Source organism: Balaenoptera ricei, chromosome 3, assembly GCF_028023285.1.
Source record: "Balaenoptera ricei isolate mBalRic1 chromosome 3, mBalRic1.hap2, whole genome shotgun sequence".
Classification (NCBI taxonomy): domain Eukaryota; kingdom Metazoa; phylum Chordata; class Mammalia; order Artiodactyla; family Balaenopteridae; genus Balaenoptera; species Balaenoptera ricei.
The window spans coordinates 40252838-40269327 of NC_082641.1; the positions used below are offsets into that span (position 1 = coordinate 40252838).

The following is a 16490-nucleotide window of genomic DNA, read 5'->3' on the forward strand; positions in this document are numbered from 1 at the left end:
ACCTTGTCAATGCAGAGTGACTCTGGGGCCTGTTCCTCTTCTAGATTATGGTCAGTCAGAAACCAGTGAATATTTGTATGATAATCACCAATTCATACGTTTCTGATAAAAGCATAATATATATCCTGGTTTAGAAATACAAATAAAATGATTGAATCATTACTTTTTCTGATCTGTCATGCTAGAATTTAAATGTAAGATGGTCAACTAAACTTACAGGTAAAACTGCTTTGTTTAAAACTACATTTCTTTTCTCCAGTTTGAAAATGAAATGCCATAAAAGCTTAAGAGCAATGGTTCATTTTTTGTTATGTAAAGAAATTTTTAAAAAAGGAATCAAAAAAGTGTTTAGATTATTTGGATTAAAGTGCAGTATACTTGTTCCCAATCTGAAAAAGGGCACTCAAAGAAGAAAGAAAAAGGATGAGTGTTTCCCTTCATTTACTCCTGCTTTCTGATACATATATTTTTTGTTTGGGGATCTAAAGAGGTCTCTTGAGTTGGGTTAATTCAGATGTGAGAAAGTGTATAAAAAGATGCAAGAGGGAAGAGAAATGGGAACATATTGTATATGTATAACTGATTCACTTTGTTATAAAGCAGAAGCTAACACACTATTGTAAGGCAATTATACTTCAATAAAGATGTTTAAAAAAAAAAAAAAAAAAAAAAAAAAAAAAAAAAAAAAAAAAAAAAAAAAAAAAGATAACTAGAGCCCTTCAAATGAAATAAGCCACAAAATCACCATCTTTATCATTAGAACTATAATCACACTGGATTTATAACAATAATTATGACAGTGATGATGTTAATAAAGGAGAAGGAGGAGACGGAGAAGCAGCAGCTGTACTGTGAACATTATTTTATAACTTGGTGATGTCATTTTTTTATGAGCTCTTCAGTGGAAATGCTGGGGAAAAAACTTTTTGTTGAAATTTGTCTTGCCTGAATAATCCCAGAGCCCATTGTAAGAATAGATGCTTATACATGTGCATATATTTGGTTAGCAAATATATACAGATACATGCATTTATATATATATATACACATATCTGTGAACATATATACAAATATACTACATATACATATACATATATATGTAATGTGTGTATTTATATATATATTTAATCCATTTAGACTTTGTTAGTGCTTCTGTTTAAAAGGGGCTAAGATCAACTTGGGGATAAAAGGGAACTACGTTTGATTCATTGAATACTACATGCCCAAATGAAAGAAATACCAAAGGAGCAGCCAAAACCTTCTAATGGTAAAGACTGATGGCAAAATACTCTGATCACACAGAATTTTCTTTTTCTTGCTTCAAGAGGTTACATTGTCGATTACTTATCAAAATGAAGAGTAATATGGGGTAATTAAAGTTAATTTACTGGCCCATAAACTTTAATGCATTTGATGATGTGTAAGGCCCTAACTAGCACAATAACCAAATAAGAAATTTTTCCAGGCAAAAAACACTTTGCACATTTGTAAGTGGCTATGATAGCTGTACCAAAAAAACAACATCCTTGGTAATATATAACTCAATTTTACATATTTTGATTTCCTGTACACTTATGTATTCCTATTATGCTGGGCTGTAACCTTCTAAATACAGACATGCCATGTTCTTAGTTCAAAAATGCTATGAGAACCTAATGCTTTGCATAAAATGAGTCTAAAAAAATTCCAGGCCCTATATCAGTGATCAAGTGTTTCAATACTGATGATTTACACTCCTAGCATTAAGCTTTGATCCATATTAAAAGTTGATGGGCTTGGGAGAGGTGATATATTTAACCTTATCAGTCATTCATACTTAGCATGAATCAGTTTATCATGCTCTGCCCTGAGAATCTATAAATAGGAGATAGGAGAGAGGGAAGCTCCAAGGTGCTAAGTGCCTGAGATTGGAGAGGAGGCCACCAGGGCAGAGGGGAGAGAGAATGGGAAACTAACTTTGCTGATTTCACTGTTCTTTAGTCTGTGCTTCCAAGCAAGGAAGGACACTGACTTACTCTTTAAACTAGACAAACCAGCATTATGTTCTGAGGCACGTGGACGTTAGTGACAATGTCTGGTTGATATTTTAGTGCCTTTCTTTGACATTTGTCTCTGTTAGGCTTGAAAAAGATATCGTTATCTTCAGTGTTCTTCCCCACCCTCAATCCCTGCCCCCATTGTACAAAGATTGGTGAAATAAAAAAAGATCTTTACTTGATTTTTCTTGACTCTGGCTTCTTTAGGAATAGTACATATGAAAGTCCTATTCTTGTAAATGGTGTTAGGTTTATAATGTGATTTCTTTATCTATTCATTTGCCAGATAATAGAGAAAGAACTGGTGGCGCTGAGGTCAAAACGACGTATACAGAAGACACGTGATTTTAGAGCTGGAGACAGCTCCACACACATGGGTTGACTGTCACAGGCTATGGAATTGTCATCCCCATCATGCTTAGGCATATTAAATGGCACGACACTTCAGCAGGGCACGTCAATTCACTGAAGAATGATAAAGACTAAGCTACGTGCATGCTAATCTGGAAAGTGTTAGAAAACTGCTTTGTAGCCTATGATTCTAGTTTGAAAAATGACAATGTCCAGTTTGTTGTCATAACAAGGGAAAAGGAGAATTGTTTACAAAATGGCAAGCTTTAGGTGGAAATTTCTGACTTTTTACTCGGTTTTATTATTAGGTAGGAATCAAAACAAGTGGGATTTAAGAATACAGACATGCAAATCTCAGAGTTGGAATAAAAATGAGCAATGAGAATATATCTGAGAAACATATCCAGTCTAGAATTCAGGATAGCAAGAAAAATTATGATTCCAAATTAAACTCTATCTATAATAGTGAGCAATAGACAACAGAAGTCAGCAATGGCAAAGCAAGTGGAAAAAACAAATGTATAGAGAATCTGACTCTTATTGATCTTTAGAAGTAAAAACTATTTCTTTCTCTCAGGAGAGAAATTAAAATTTTAAAAGCCATAATTAATATTCACATCTCTTAAATTGTGATTTTTTTAAAAAAAGAGGAAACGGTTGTTTCTGAGAATTTCATAACTTGATTGTAGCATAAACTGATTTATAACATTGTCTTATTTACACAGGTATGTGTTTAAAACAGATACAGCCACAAAAATCTAATAGCACTCAGAGATGGAATTTGAACACAGATTCAGTGATGCAGGACCAGTTGGGAAATACTTGTGCTTCTCCCATATTGGGGCAATGCTGCTTACTATTAAATGTAAAGAATTAAGCAATTCTACCAAATACATTTTTTCACTTAAAATTATACATTTTATTATTAATTCTCAGGAAATTAGTATAGCTGACCATATCTTGTGAACAAGAACTTTTGATAGTTCACATTTTTTTTCCCAGCAAATTCACGATTTTACTCCTAATGATTTTGATTTATCTCATTTTACAGGGAAATAGTCCATTAAAAACTGCTATGTTATTTTTTAATTACATGTTTTAATTCTTGGTTTTTGAGCCAGGTCTTGGACAACAAATCAAGTGACTTTGATCAAAGTCTTTGGAAAATGTAATGTTTTAAGGACATGTTTAATTGAATCACAGTTTGAAGTGGTAGCAAAGTGAGTTTGCCCTTTGTCATAAGGTACCTAGGAATCCTGATCTATATTCCTGATTGCTATTGATTTTTCTAGATTTCATTATAAAATCAATAACTGTTGCACAGGGTAAAATAGTTTACAAGGGTTGCAACATACTGTGGACTTCTGAAAACATACTGAGCTCCGTGAAGCCACCCAAGCAGCCAATTAGGAGAAAACATCTATTAGGTAAAAACAGGGCAGTCCCATTGACTGCTATTGATTTTCTTAGCCCTGTGAAAAGACAATCAATTAGATAAAGAAGGCTAATGTTACAGCTGCAATTTAATAACCCCTAAAAAAAGAAGGAGGGCTATTGATTCCTGACATGGAATGTTGAGGCTTATTGAAATATACTGAACTTCACCTGTCTTTTAATCAGGCCTGCAGAGAGGAGAGGAAGCCTGCCTTTCCAGCCTTGTGGTAGAGAATCCCAGTTATGAAAGAGCCTCGGTGAGGCCAGACCTAAGAGATGCAAATAAACAGAACTTTAGAAGAAACACAAGCCCAGATTGAATACGAAATCATGGAAGCTATTGACAGAAACTGTCTTGGTGAAGGTTGATTCTTTTTCCACACAGAGCTCACCAGAGTACCTACCACCTGTCATTTTCAAAAGCAAAGTCAGTTTTGCCAACCAGCCGTGAATGACAAATAAAGCTTTATATGAAACACAAGGGCATATTATGTGCTATTGTGAGTTCTGCTAAGTGCTAATTTATCTGGCTTGTTCTCTTCAGCAAACACAGGCTCAGACACATGAAATAATCCATCTAATTATGTAGCTATTTAGGAGAAAAACAAAGCAAGGTGTTTTTGTGTGTTGCAGAAAGGTACATGATACAAAAAAGGTTTTCACAAAACCTAACATAGCTAATGAAAATAAATGAAATGCTATAAACTGTAACAATTTTAGAACAAATAAACTTTTGCTAGTTTTGGATTTAGGGAGTCCCAGCTGCTTTTCATAAATAGATGAGTACCTTCATTCATTTTTTTTTTTATAGTCCCTAATTGGAAATGGCTAATAGGCCTTGTCCCTTTCAAGCATAAAATCTGGGCTAAAATACCTTATATAGATATTTTCTTCATGCTTTTCTTTTCTATTGCATGTATTTGATCCTTTCTCCCTCATTATATATATGCCTTTTTACCAGCAGACAGCTGCTATTCACAATAATTGCTAGGGCAGTCAATTATACTTTAAATAGACCTACTTGAGGACAAATGGTGGTCTAAATTGTACTGAAGGCATACCATACACAAAGACTATGTCATTTCTACTATCTGAAATATTCTAAATATTCCTGAGCCATGATATAGTTTATATATCTTAGCATGTCAAAGGCTTTCTCCCAAATATTTCCAGAATATGAGCATCCTATTCTGTAAGCCATTACTTAATTACTTAAATTTCTGTTTATAAACAGAATATATTGTGCTAATCCCCCCATGTGTATTTAGATGGCATAAATCTGTGTTGTAGGGAATCTACTTTGTTGTTAATATTTTCCTTTTTGTTTGAAGCCGTGTGAATTCAATATGCGTGTATGCTTCTAATCATTAACGTGGATGTTTAAAATGTTGTGTTCTTTAAAGGGCGCATTTTTCCTTAGGAATTATACATTTGTAAAACATAACTTTATTGACTTAGATAAAGAATGAAATTTTAGAATTTAAGATCACAATCAAACATGTATAAATAATATGCCTTATTACAATCATGCTTTACATATGTAGTGTTAGTATTATAAATACTATTAGTGGTGGTGTCACAAGTGAGACCATCACATTTCTGTTTGTAACAGTATAAGATTGGAATAACAGTCAATACATTTTTGATTGGCAAGAAGATTGCAATCCATGAAAATCTAAAATACAATGTTATAGATAAACCACAGTAATAATATTTTTAGAATCAAAATTTCAGGATGTAAAATTGTTTATCTAATTTAAATATTAAAAATATAATTTATTCAGCCTCTTGGAACATCATACCAAAATGTCAATTATTCTCTCATTTTGTTTTTCAGTTGCAAAGCATTAAATATAGGTCATTTATTTTCAAAAGTGTGTGTTGCTATAGAGTATATGAAATATATCTTTTTTCTCATCTATTCTCCTATGCATCTGGGGTAAAATGTCATACCTCTTAGGTATCTTGGATGTATGTGTTCTGAATTGTATTTTGAGCTTAAAGGTTGAAGATAGCTCTCCCGCTGTTAGATAAGCATAAGTGAGAATATATATATAGCATAAATAAAATCTAGGTTATAAAAGGATAAGAGCAAAAGAAGAGCAATGAACGTGCATATTTAAACATCAAGGAATGAACTTTTCGACACTTACATCTCTGTTAGAGGTACTGAAGTAGCATTTAGCTGTCCAACGGGCAATGGAAGAGCCCTTCACTCAGACATCGTCCCTCAGTTTTCTAAGAATGCAAGAATAAAAACTTCATTTTAAAGCACATGGTGAGAGTAGCAACAAAGTAAAGTTACATTTTCAAAACCTTAAAAAACGGTTTATGAATGAGCAAAGGCAAATGAATTAAAAAGCTTTTTGGTGGAGGCTATAGCGGACACTAATTATAACACCAGCTCTAATACCAGCCACATCAGCTGGGTTCAAACTCCGACTCTCCAACTTCATAACTGTGCAATTCCAGGTAAATTACTTAACCTCGCAGACCACTCATCCCCCCAGTTTTCACATCTGTAAAATGGGGAAAAATTGTAAATTTCAGAAGATTGTTATGCAGATACAATAAATAATAAGCCAAGAACTTAAAGACAATAAAACTGGAAAAAAGAACTTAAAGAAATGTGATTGAAAGATGTTATTGTTGCTAAGATTATATGTGTATTATTTTATTAGTAGTATATTAAAACATTTTCCCTAAGAACACTTCGAAAATTATTTTTAAAAATCTCATTTGAATATTTAGATTATGACTCTGGATTAAATTATGGCCATCTCAAAGTGTAATCTGTGAAAAAGCATTTATAAACTAATTGGAATTAATGGTATAGTCACTTAAAAATTTGAAGGATTTAACTTATGGATGTACTTTGTTTTTATTCCTTTATTCAAGTAGCATAAAGTAATATATATTTTAAAGTGAAAAATTGAATAAATATATGCAAATACCCTCCCCTTCCATCCCAAGTGTGTGTGTTTTGGATGTGCAAAGAGTGAAATTTGGTTGATTTGAAACAGAATGGAATTAAAAGTTACTATAAACTTCACCTAGTGGAAAACTTCTTGAACTAGAGTTGATAATACTATTCTAATTCTGCTTTTATTATAGAATTGGGGCAAATGGAGGCAAATCTCTCAACTATTATCCATCTCTTTGTATGCAAACTGTATGACTAACGTGAGAATATGTTTCCATCACAAAAATGGTAAGACATAGGTTCCAGATCAACAGATAAGGCTCTTAGAATTGTTAGCATAAGAAATTTAAATATACATGCTCTCTTTGGGAATGGTACTTTCCCCAGCCCTTGCTAGTTTGATTTAAGGAGATACTAGTTTAAATCAGAGGTTCTCAACAGAGAACAGCAGTTCTCTGATTCTGACCAGTAGGAAATGTTAGGCAACTCTGGAGACATTTTGGTTGTCTTAATTAGGGAACAGGGGGCTCCTGAAATCTGGTGGTTAGAGGCCATATCCAGCAATACACAGGATAATCCCGCACAACAAAGAAGTATTCAGCTCAAAATGTCATTAGTGCTGCTGTTGAGAAACCCTAGCTTAGAAGTAAGATCTTTGCTTTCATTGTCTTAGTCATCATTGAACATGTACATATGCTGGACACTAAAGAGAAACACGCCAAAACCCTGCATACATTAATTCCTTTATCATTGGTAAAACGGTGGGCTAAATATTGTCTTGGGGATGCCGCAATTTCTTTTGGGGATGGACTCTTTCCTCAGTCCTCCACGGGCCTTGTATGAGAATCCAGAAGTATAGTTTTTAGAAAATTATTGTGTTAATTTTTTTCCTTACCACATTAACTGAAGAGCATGAAAAAAGACACTGGCAAAGGAATTTGTCAACACATTATCCATAATTAGTTTTTAAGAGTTTTGTTGTGGACACAGAAATTCCATTAAAACATGCTTACCTTGGTCTGTATAAAATTTCCATCATCTCCAAAATTGATACTCATGCCATAAGCATTTCATTTTCCTTGACGTAACAAATGGTTGCATTGTAGAACAAAGAACTACAAAATTATGTATACAGATCTGAGTTCAGAACAATTTTGCAGATATGGAAAAGAAAACACATGTTTGAGAGAATCTCATTTTCTTTATTTTAAGAACCTTAAACATTCTGTTCTTTTGCTGTTGTTAATTTGGTAAGTATTGTGCTTTTGGACGAACAGGCTGAGAGTCTAAATGGTGAGTCTCATCAAACTTAAAGCTAAACTCTAAAGCATGTCACTTCAATGCTTCATTTTGTTGTTCACCTCCCTTTATAGAGATACAGAATCTTTTCCTTCTTTTTTGAATTGTATTGTCTTTATTCAGTTTGTAAGTATGGTTACCTTCTCTACCTCCTTCCCAGTTTTGTTTTATTTTTTAATTGAAGTATGCTGGGTTTATAATGTTGGAGACAGAGGATCTTGGTCAATCACTTCACTGGTGAAATTTAAGGTGAACAACAAAGTTAGTGGGAGTCATTTTTTAAAATTTGATACTCAAAATTTGTAAATTATCTTCAAAAATTTTATGTTTTAATGCTTTGAATAATATTGGAATCTATATAGTTTAGTAAAAATTAAAATATAAATGTCTATTTGCCTGAGTCTATATAATTGGAAAAATTAGATATTATTTCTAAAACTGTTTCTATTAAAAACTAAATTAAAATAAGGAGGACTGGAGAACAAAATTAATGTAAATGCACAAATAAGGAGAGCTCTTTTCAAATGCCTTCAGACAGATTTATTTTTCATTTATCTTTTTTTCTTATATATGAAAACACTGACAAAGTAGTTTTATTGGCTCAAGCAATAAAAACAGTAAAATTTACATTGTTTTCTCTGAAATCATTTCTCTTCAACTGTTCATTTGTTGTTAAACACTTATTTTTTAGTGCTCTGAAAGGACTTTTGAGAAAGAACAATAAAGTTTAAGGCATGTATAATTTCTACTGATGAAGAATGTAGAATATATTTGAAAATCATCTAGTAAATGCAACAAAAGATGCAAACGATCCAGTTAAGTTTTTTCTTAATCTATATTATTAATTTATTTATTAGATTTTTTTTCACTGTCTTTCTCTTTTTATCCCTCATTTACCAAAAAATTCAAATTTATTTTATATAAACTCAAGGAATTTTGCAATTCAGTAATAGTTAAGGTTGTCCAATGGTACATAATTATTAGATCTGTTGATATTTTAACAAATAAGTCAATTAACAATATTTTGGAGAACTTGTATTGGGGAAGTACACAATTTTGAAGCAACATTTAATCAGCTCATCTACCCATGAATTTTCCACTTAACCCTATACCAAACATTTACTCAAAATAATTAATATTATTTATCATATTTTTCCTTTATCTAAATAATCTCAGAACTCCTTGATTATGTAATAGTGTCACTGTTTTGCTACATTTGCCTTCTTACTCAGTATTAGAGTTGATTGCATTCTTATTTTAATAGGAATGGCTAAACCCTAAGCTTCTTGAGAGAAGAAGATATGTCTAATTGGTATGTGTTTATGCTCTTAATGCCTAACATAGTATTGGCTTTCAATAAATACTTGGAGAATTAAAAAAAAAAAAAAAAAACCTCAGTGAATGAATGTATGGCTTACTTACAATTTCTTGATATTTGTTTGTATATCATTCAAACTATTGCTCACATCTTTCTTGAAACTCTCTGTTTTACTTTACAAAAAAGTACAGTATCTCATTCTTTCTGAGATTCTTTTTCAGTCTGCTTGCCAGTTCTTTTCCTTTTCTTAAATGTACATGATCTCCAAACTTCTCTCTCCATCTCTCCTCTCTGTCCTTTCCATCTTCCCTTGGCTTCCTCAAAGATCTAATCCAGTGTTACCATGTCAGCTCTCATGTGATCTCTATCTTGCCTTTGTTCTGGGAGCTCAGGCAATAGCATTGGCCATATCTTCTTACCACCTGCTAATTGCAATATATTCAGAACAAAATTAATGGTAATTAACATTTGACTGTACAATTCTATTTTTGTGAAATTATAACTATAAGTAAGGATATAGTTAAAAATGTGAATACAGTTAGACTTTCTAATATAATTTTTAAAATGCTGGAAACAATAACCAAATTGCTCTAAAACAGAAAATGAAATATGTATACTCTGTTACTTCTAGGCAACTGAATATGGTACAGCTATTAAAAATATGGTATTCTAAAGTGAATTAACTGAATTAAAATTGTATTCCAAATATGTTATTAAAAGTAAACAAAAAAGATTCAATAAAACGGATACCTGGTATAGTCCTTTTTTGAATAAAATATGGAAATAGTTATATCACCTTCCACATTAATCTCCATTAACAATGTATACTAGTAAAGTAATGCAATTATGTCTCATTTCATCTTAATTTGCTCATTTATTATTTCTAAGTTTTCTTCAAAGTCCATACATATGCATGTATGTAGACACACATGTAAACAATAAAATATTTTAAAATAAATCATGTTCAATGGCATTCCCTTTCTGCAGGAGAGAAAACAATTTTACTGGGGATAACACCTGAATTTTATGGACAAATTCTCAAACAACCTACTCAGGAAACAAAGAAGAAATTGAATTTTGTTAAGAGCACACACAAAAAATTCAGAGAACATATACTGCTTTTTATCTCCTTAATTTAATTTGGAGTTTTGTATACTGAATTGGCATTGCATTTAGATCAACTGAGGTTCTGCCGCCTTATACTAGAAGAATATATACTTTCTATGAGTAGGTTGTAGAGGTTCAAGCTGTGGACAGCGTGAGAGGCTGAGTAATGGCATGAAAAGGAGACAAGAAGATTAAGAACATTCATTTTAGGCCAAGGGAATTATATGTAAAAGGACAACACCATGGAGTGATTCCGACAATATAATTAGTTAACTTTAGCTGAAATATAAGCTTCAAAAGGCTATAATAAAAACTATAGTAAACATAAAACTAAATAAAACACGTTTAGAAAAGCTTCTGAAGACTGTCAAAATCATCCCATACCAATAATTTACAACATACTCTATAGAGTGTACAAGGATGTTGAATGAGACTGTTTTCTTTGCCACTGAATTAGGTAAACCTTAAAGCTGAAAGTAGGAGGTACTAAGTTTTCCACATTACAAATGAAGTTATAGTTGAGAGAAAAAAGTTCCAGCTAAGGTTTACTAAGAGGCAACAGAAATCAGACTTATTGCCATCAGCTACCACTCAAACATTTACTCAAGTCTACATTTAAAACAAACAAACAAACAAACAAGCACCATAGTAGGAGAGAGAGAGCTGAAAGTAATAGGCCTTGTGAGGAATGCCTTATTTGAGAGGCTTTCACCACCTCTAAGCAAAGAGGTCAGAGAGACCTGCATAAAATCATGCAAAGAAGCTGTCTGACTACACTAATGGGAGACTGGATTCTTGTTGAATCTATAATCCCATCAGGTGGTTTTACTCTTGTAAAATGTGTTGACAGAATCCTTAGGGACCTTTCACAAGATCTTCCTAACTTGGGAGCAAAAGTGAACAGAGATGATGGTGCTTGCCTCTGTTTGAGATTTCTGAAGGTAGGAGCCATAAAGAAATAGCTTCAGTTAGCAAGTTAAAAAGAGATCAGGCAGTTGTGGGCCTGATTACTTAAAGTTTATTGATTTAAATGTTAATCACATTTTTTAAAGTGCCATCACAGCAACACCTAGACTAGTGTTTGATGAAATAATCGGGCACCATAGCCTGGGCAAGTTAACACATAAATTTAACCATTACAAACCACCTCTAGACAACTTGATATCCACACACATCCCCTGAAACCATACTTAATATCTAAATCAAGATAATAATAAGGTCATACTTCCACCTAACATGATACAACTATCCTCATGCAAGTGAAAATTCACCAACCCTTTCCCCAGAAGAGAAGGCAAAGTCCTTGGGTGATGTTAATTCTTTTCCTTGATATCCTATAACCTGAATACTGTGATATAAAGTTAACAATAATTAGAAGCTATGATGTAAAGTTAATGCATCTTATGTTATATGATAAAGGGTTAAGAGAGAAAAGAAAATATAGATATTTGTTATACACAAACACACACACTCAAAACAAAATAAGGAAGATATGCTCATGACAGTTACAGTCCTTGTTTCTCTAACTAGTCGCACGGTTGTAGCTGATATTTGTAACTGCCTTCCACTACCCATGCTGTATTTCTTTTGTCTTCAGCACACCACCTACAAAAAGGAGTAACATAGATGTAATGGGGATACCATACGTAAAAGAAAGAAAAAAAAGAACAGAACAAATATTTGAAATAATAATGACTAAGAATTTGCCTGACTTAATGTCAGATACCAAACTACAGATCCAGGAAATGCAGAGAACATCAAGCAGGAAAAAAAAAAAAAAAAGAAATCTAGGCATATCATATTCTAACTTCAGAAATCAAAGATAAAGAAAAAATTCTGAAAGAATTTAGAGAAAAAAAACCAACACCTTCTCTATAAAGCAACAAGGTAAAACTATATCTGACTTCTCATAGAGCATGCGAGTGAGAAAAGAGTGAAGTGAAATATTTAAAGTGTTGAGAGAAAACCCTACCAACCTAGAATTCTGTACCCTGAAAAATTATCTTCAGAAGTGAAGGAAAAATAAAGACTTTCTTAGACAAACAAAAATTGAGGCAATTTGTTGCCAGTAGATCTACCTTATAAAAAATCTCAAAAAAAGCTCCTTAGAGAGAAGGATAATGATATAGGTCAGAAATTTGGATCTACATAAAGAAACAAAGAACATCAGAGAAGGAATAAGTGAAGGTAAAATAAACACTTTTATTTATTTATTTATTTATTTATTTATTTATTTATTTATTCTTAATTGATCTAACAGATAACAGTTTGTTCAAAATAATACTAGCAGCAATGTATTTATATACATTTATGTATAAGTGAAATGAATGACAGCAGTGATAAAAGGGAAATGATGGAAGAATTAGGGTTATTTTGTTACTATAGGCACTTGCATTACATGTGTTATAGTGTTATTTGAAAGTGACTTGAATTAGTTGTAAATGTATATTGCAAACAAGTCTATATAAGGAAAATTACAAAACTCTGATGAAAGAAATCAAAGAAGAATTAAATAAATGGAGAGCTATTCCATGTTCATTTTGACTCAATATCATCAAAATGTCAGGTTTTTCCAACTTGATCTGTAGATTCAATACAATTTCAACAAAAATCCCAGCAAGTTATTCTGTGGACATTGACAAACTGATTCTAAAGTTTATATGAAGAGACAAAAACCCAGAATATTCAACACAATATTGAAGATTAATGTTGAAGGAATGACACTATTCAACTTCAAGACCTACTATATAGCTACAGTAATCAAAACAGTGTGGTATTGGTGATAGAATAGGCAAATAGATCAATGGAATAGACCCACACAGATATAGTCAACTGATCTTTGACGAAGGGGCAAAGGCAGTACAATGGAGAAGAGACAGTCTTTTGAACCAGTGGTGTTTGAACAACTGTACATCCACATGTTTAAAAAATAAACCTAGACAGAGATCTTGCACCTTTCACACACACAAAAAAAAACCCTCAAAATCGATAACAGACCTATGTAAATTCAAAACAACAAAACTTTTATAAGATTACATGGGAGAAATGTAGATGACCTTGAGTTTGGCAATGACTTTTTAGATACAACACCAAAAGCACAATCTATAAAAAAGAGATTTGATACAGTGGACTTCATGAAAATTAAAAGTTTCTGCTCTGCAAAAGATACTGTTAAGAGAATGAAAATACTAGCCACATACTGGGAGAAAATTGTTGCAAAGACATATCTTATAAGATATTGTTATTTGAAATATACAAAGAACTCTTAAAATTCAAAAGTAAAAAAGAAGCAATTCAAGTAAAAAATGGGCCAAAGCATATGAAAAGATGCTCTACATCATATATCATCAGGGAAATGCAAATTAAGATAACAGTGAGATAGGATTACATTCCTATTAGAATGGTCAAAATCTAGAACTCTGACAACACCAAATGTTAGCAAGGGTATGAAGCAATAGTAACTCTCATTCGTTGCTGGTAGGAATGTAAAATGGTGTAATGCTCTTGTAAGAGCATTTGGTGGTTTCTTACAAAACTAAACACACTGAACGTATGATCCAGAAATGGCACTTTTTAGTATTTACCCAAAGGAGTTGAAACTTACCCACACAAAAACCTGTACATGGATATTTATAGCACCTTTATTCATAATTGCCAAAACTAGGAAGCAACCAAGATGTCTTTCCCCAGGTAAGTGCATAAATAAACTCTAGTACAGCCAGCCAATGGAATATCATTCATCTCTAAAAAGAAATGAGTTATAAAGCTATGCATAGACATGGAGGAAACTTAAATGCAGATTACCAAGTAAAAGAAGCCAGTCTGACAAGGCTACATACTGTATGATTCCAGCTATATGACCTTCCGGCAAAAGCAAAATTATGAAGAGAGTGAAAGAACAATGATTGCCAGGGGTTAGAGGGGAGAGGGAGATGAATATGTGGAACACACAGGATATTCAGGGCAATGAAACTATTCTATATGGTACTATAATGGTGATTACATGTATATATATTTGTCCAAACCCATAGAATTAACAACATCAAGAGTGAACCCTAATGTAAATTGTGGACTTTGGGTGATAAAATTGCATCAATGTACGTTCATCAGCTGAAACAAATGTACCACGCTGGTGGGGGACATTGAATAATGAGGGAGGCTGTGCCTGTGTGGAACAGTGTGTATATGGGAAATCTTTGTAAATTCCACTCAATGTTGTTGTAAACCTAAAACTGCTCTAAAAACTAGGGTCTATTAAAATAAACAAACAAATAATGACAACACCAAATGCTATCAAGAAGGCAGGAAAAAATGGATCACTTAAATATTGCTGGTAGGAATGTAAAATATTATAACCCCTTTGGAAAAGAGTATTGTAGTTTCTTATTTATAAACACTTCCTTATCATATGATCCAGCAATTGCACACTTAATCATTTATCTCAAAGATAAGACAACACAAAAATCTGTACATGAATATTCAGAGTGGTTTTATTCATATAGTCAAAACTTTAAACAACCAATGCCATCAATCTGTGAATGGTTAAACAAAATGTTATACATCCTTATCATGAAATACTACTTAGCGATATAAAGGAATGAACTATTGATACAACTTGGATAGATTTCAAAGGAATTATGCAAAATGAAAAATAAGGCCAATAACATATAAATGTTATACCAAAAAGCCAATACCAAATACAGCTGACCCTTGAACAAAGCAGGGGTAAGGGATGCCCACCCTCTACCCAGTTGAAAATCCACATATAATTTATAGTTGGCCCTCCCTATTCACTGATTTCTCCATATTTGAGGTTCCATATTAAGGTTCTACATCTGTGGATCCAACCAACTTCAGATGGTATAATACTGTAGTATTTACTACTGAAAAATAAAATCCATGTATAAGTGGGCCCATTCAGTTCAAATCCATGTTGTTAAAGAATCAACTGTAAATCATATAAATGATTTCATTTATGTGACAATCTTGAAATGACAAAAGAATAAAGATAGAGAATAGCTTAATGGTTGCCAGTGGTTGGTTTGGGATGAATGGAGGGATAGAGGTGATTGTAGCTACTTATGGTAGAATGTTCTATAGCTTGACTGTAGTGGTGGTCACATAAATGTACATAAGTGATAAAAATGCATAGAACTAAACACACATACACATATAACACACACACACACACACACAAATGAGTGCATATAAAATTGGTGATATATGTCTAAGGTCAGTGGGTAATATCAAAGTCAGTGTCCCGGTTTTGATATTGATATTATGTATTATCTCAAAATAAAAATTGTTAATAGAGCAGAGGAAGAACTAGGATTACAACTAAAAGCTGTTTTAAAAAAAATTGCAAATGCAGTTAACAAACTTTTTGCAAGTCTGAAAGAGAGTTTTGAAGAGGTAAAATAAAAGTATTAAAAATGCTACATATAAAGACTTAAAAATAAAATCTGTATATTTAAATGTATAAAATAATATTATGTGCAACAGTACAGCAATGAATTTGCATTTATAGGCCTATATTTCTCAAAGAGTGCAAAATTTTGAGTGTGATAATTGGGGCTTTTTTGTGTGTGTGTGTGTGTGTGTGTGTGTGTGTGTGTTTAAGACTCTCCTATATATTGGTTGGTGTTCATCATGCTTGCAATCCATCACTAATATCTAGTGTCCTTACTTAGTCATTATAAACATCAAAAATGGCTACACACATTTCCAAATATCCTCCAGGGATGCCCAAGCTGACAACCATCAACCTAGATTAACTGTTTCATTTCCAAAAAAATTGAATGATCAAAATTTCCTGAAGAAATAGGGAGAAAATGAATGGTTTAAGCTTTTTGATGATATTGAAAAAGAGGTCAAGTGTATACCTCTTAAGAAGGTGCCAGGACAAGTATATTTTACTGGTGAGTTCTAGCAAACTTTGAAGAAAGAGGTAATTCCTTTATTATCAAAATAGTACCCATCCAGAAAAAAAGATGGAACTATCTTTTGACTTTTTGACTGGCTA

At 32.6% G+C, this 16490-nt stretch overlaps 1 long non-coding RNA gene across 3 annotated transcripts in view; it reads right to left on the reverse strand.

Moving 5' to 3' along the window:
* Positions 1-16490, reverse strand: part of LOC132362225 (uncharacterized) — a 745765-nt gene that overhangs the window by 114079 nt on the left and 615196 nt on the right. For all 3 annotated transcript variants that reach the window (XR_009502307.1, XR_009502304.1, XR_009502305.1), the window contains one exon: positions 5975-6059. This is a non-coding gene — a long non-coding RNA (uncharacterized LOC132362225). The remainder of the gene's footprint in view (positions 1-5974; positions 6060-16490) is intronic.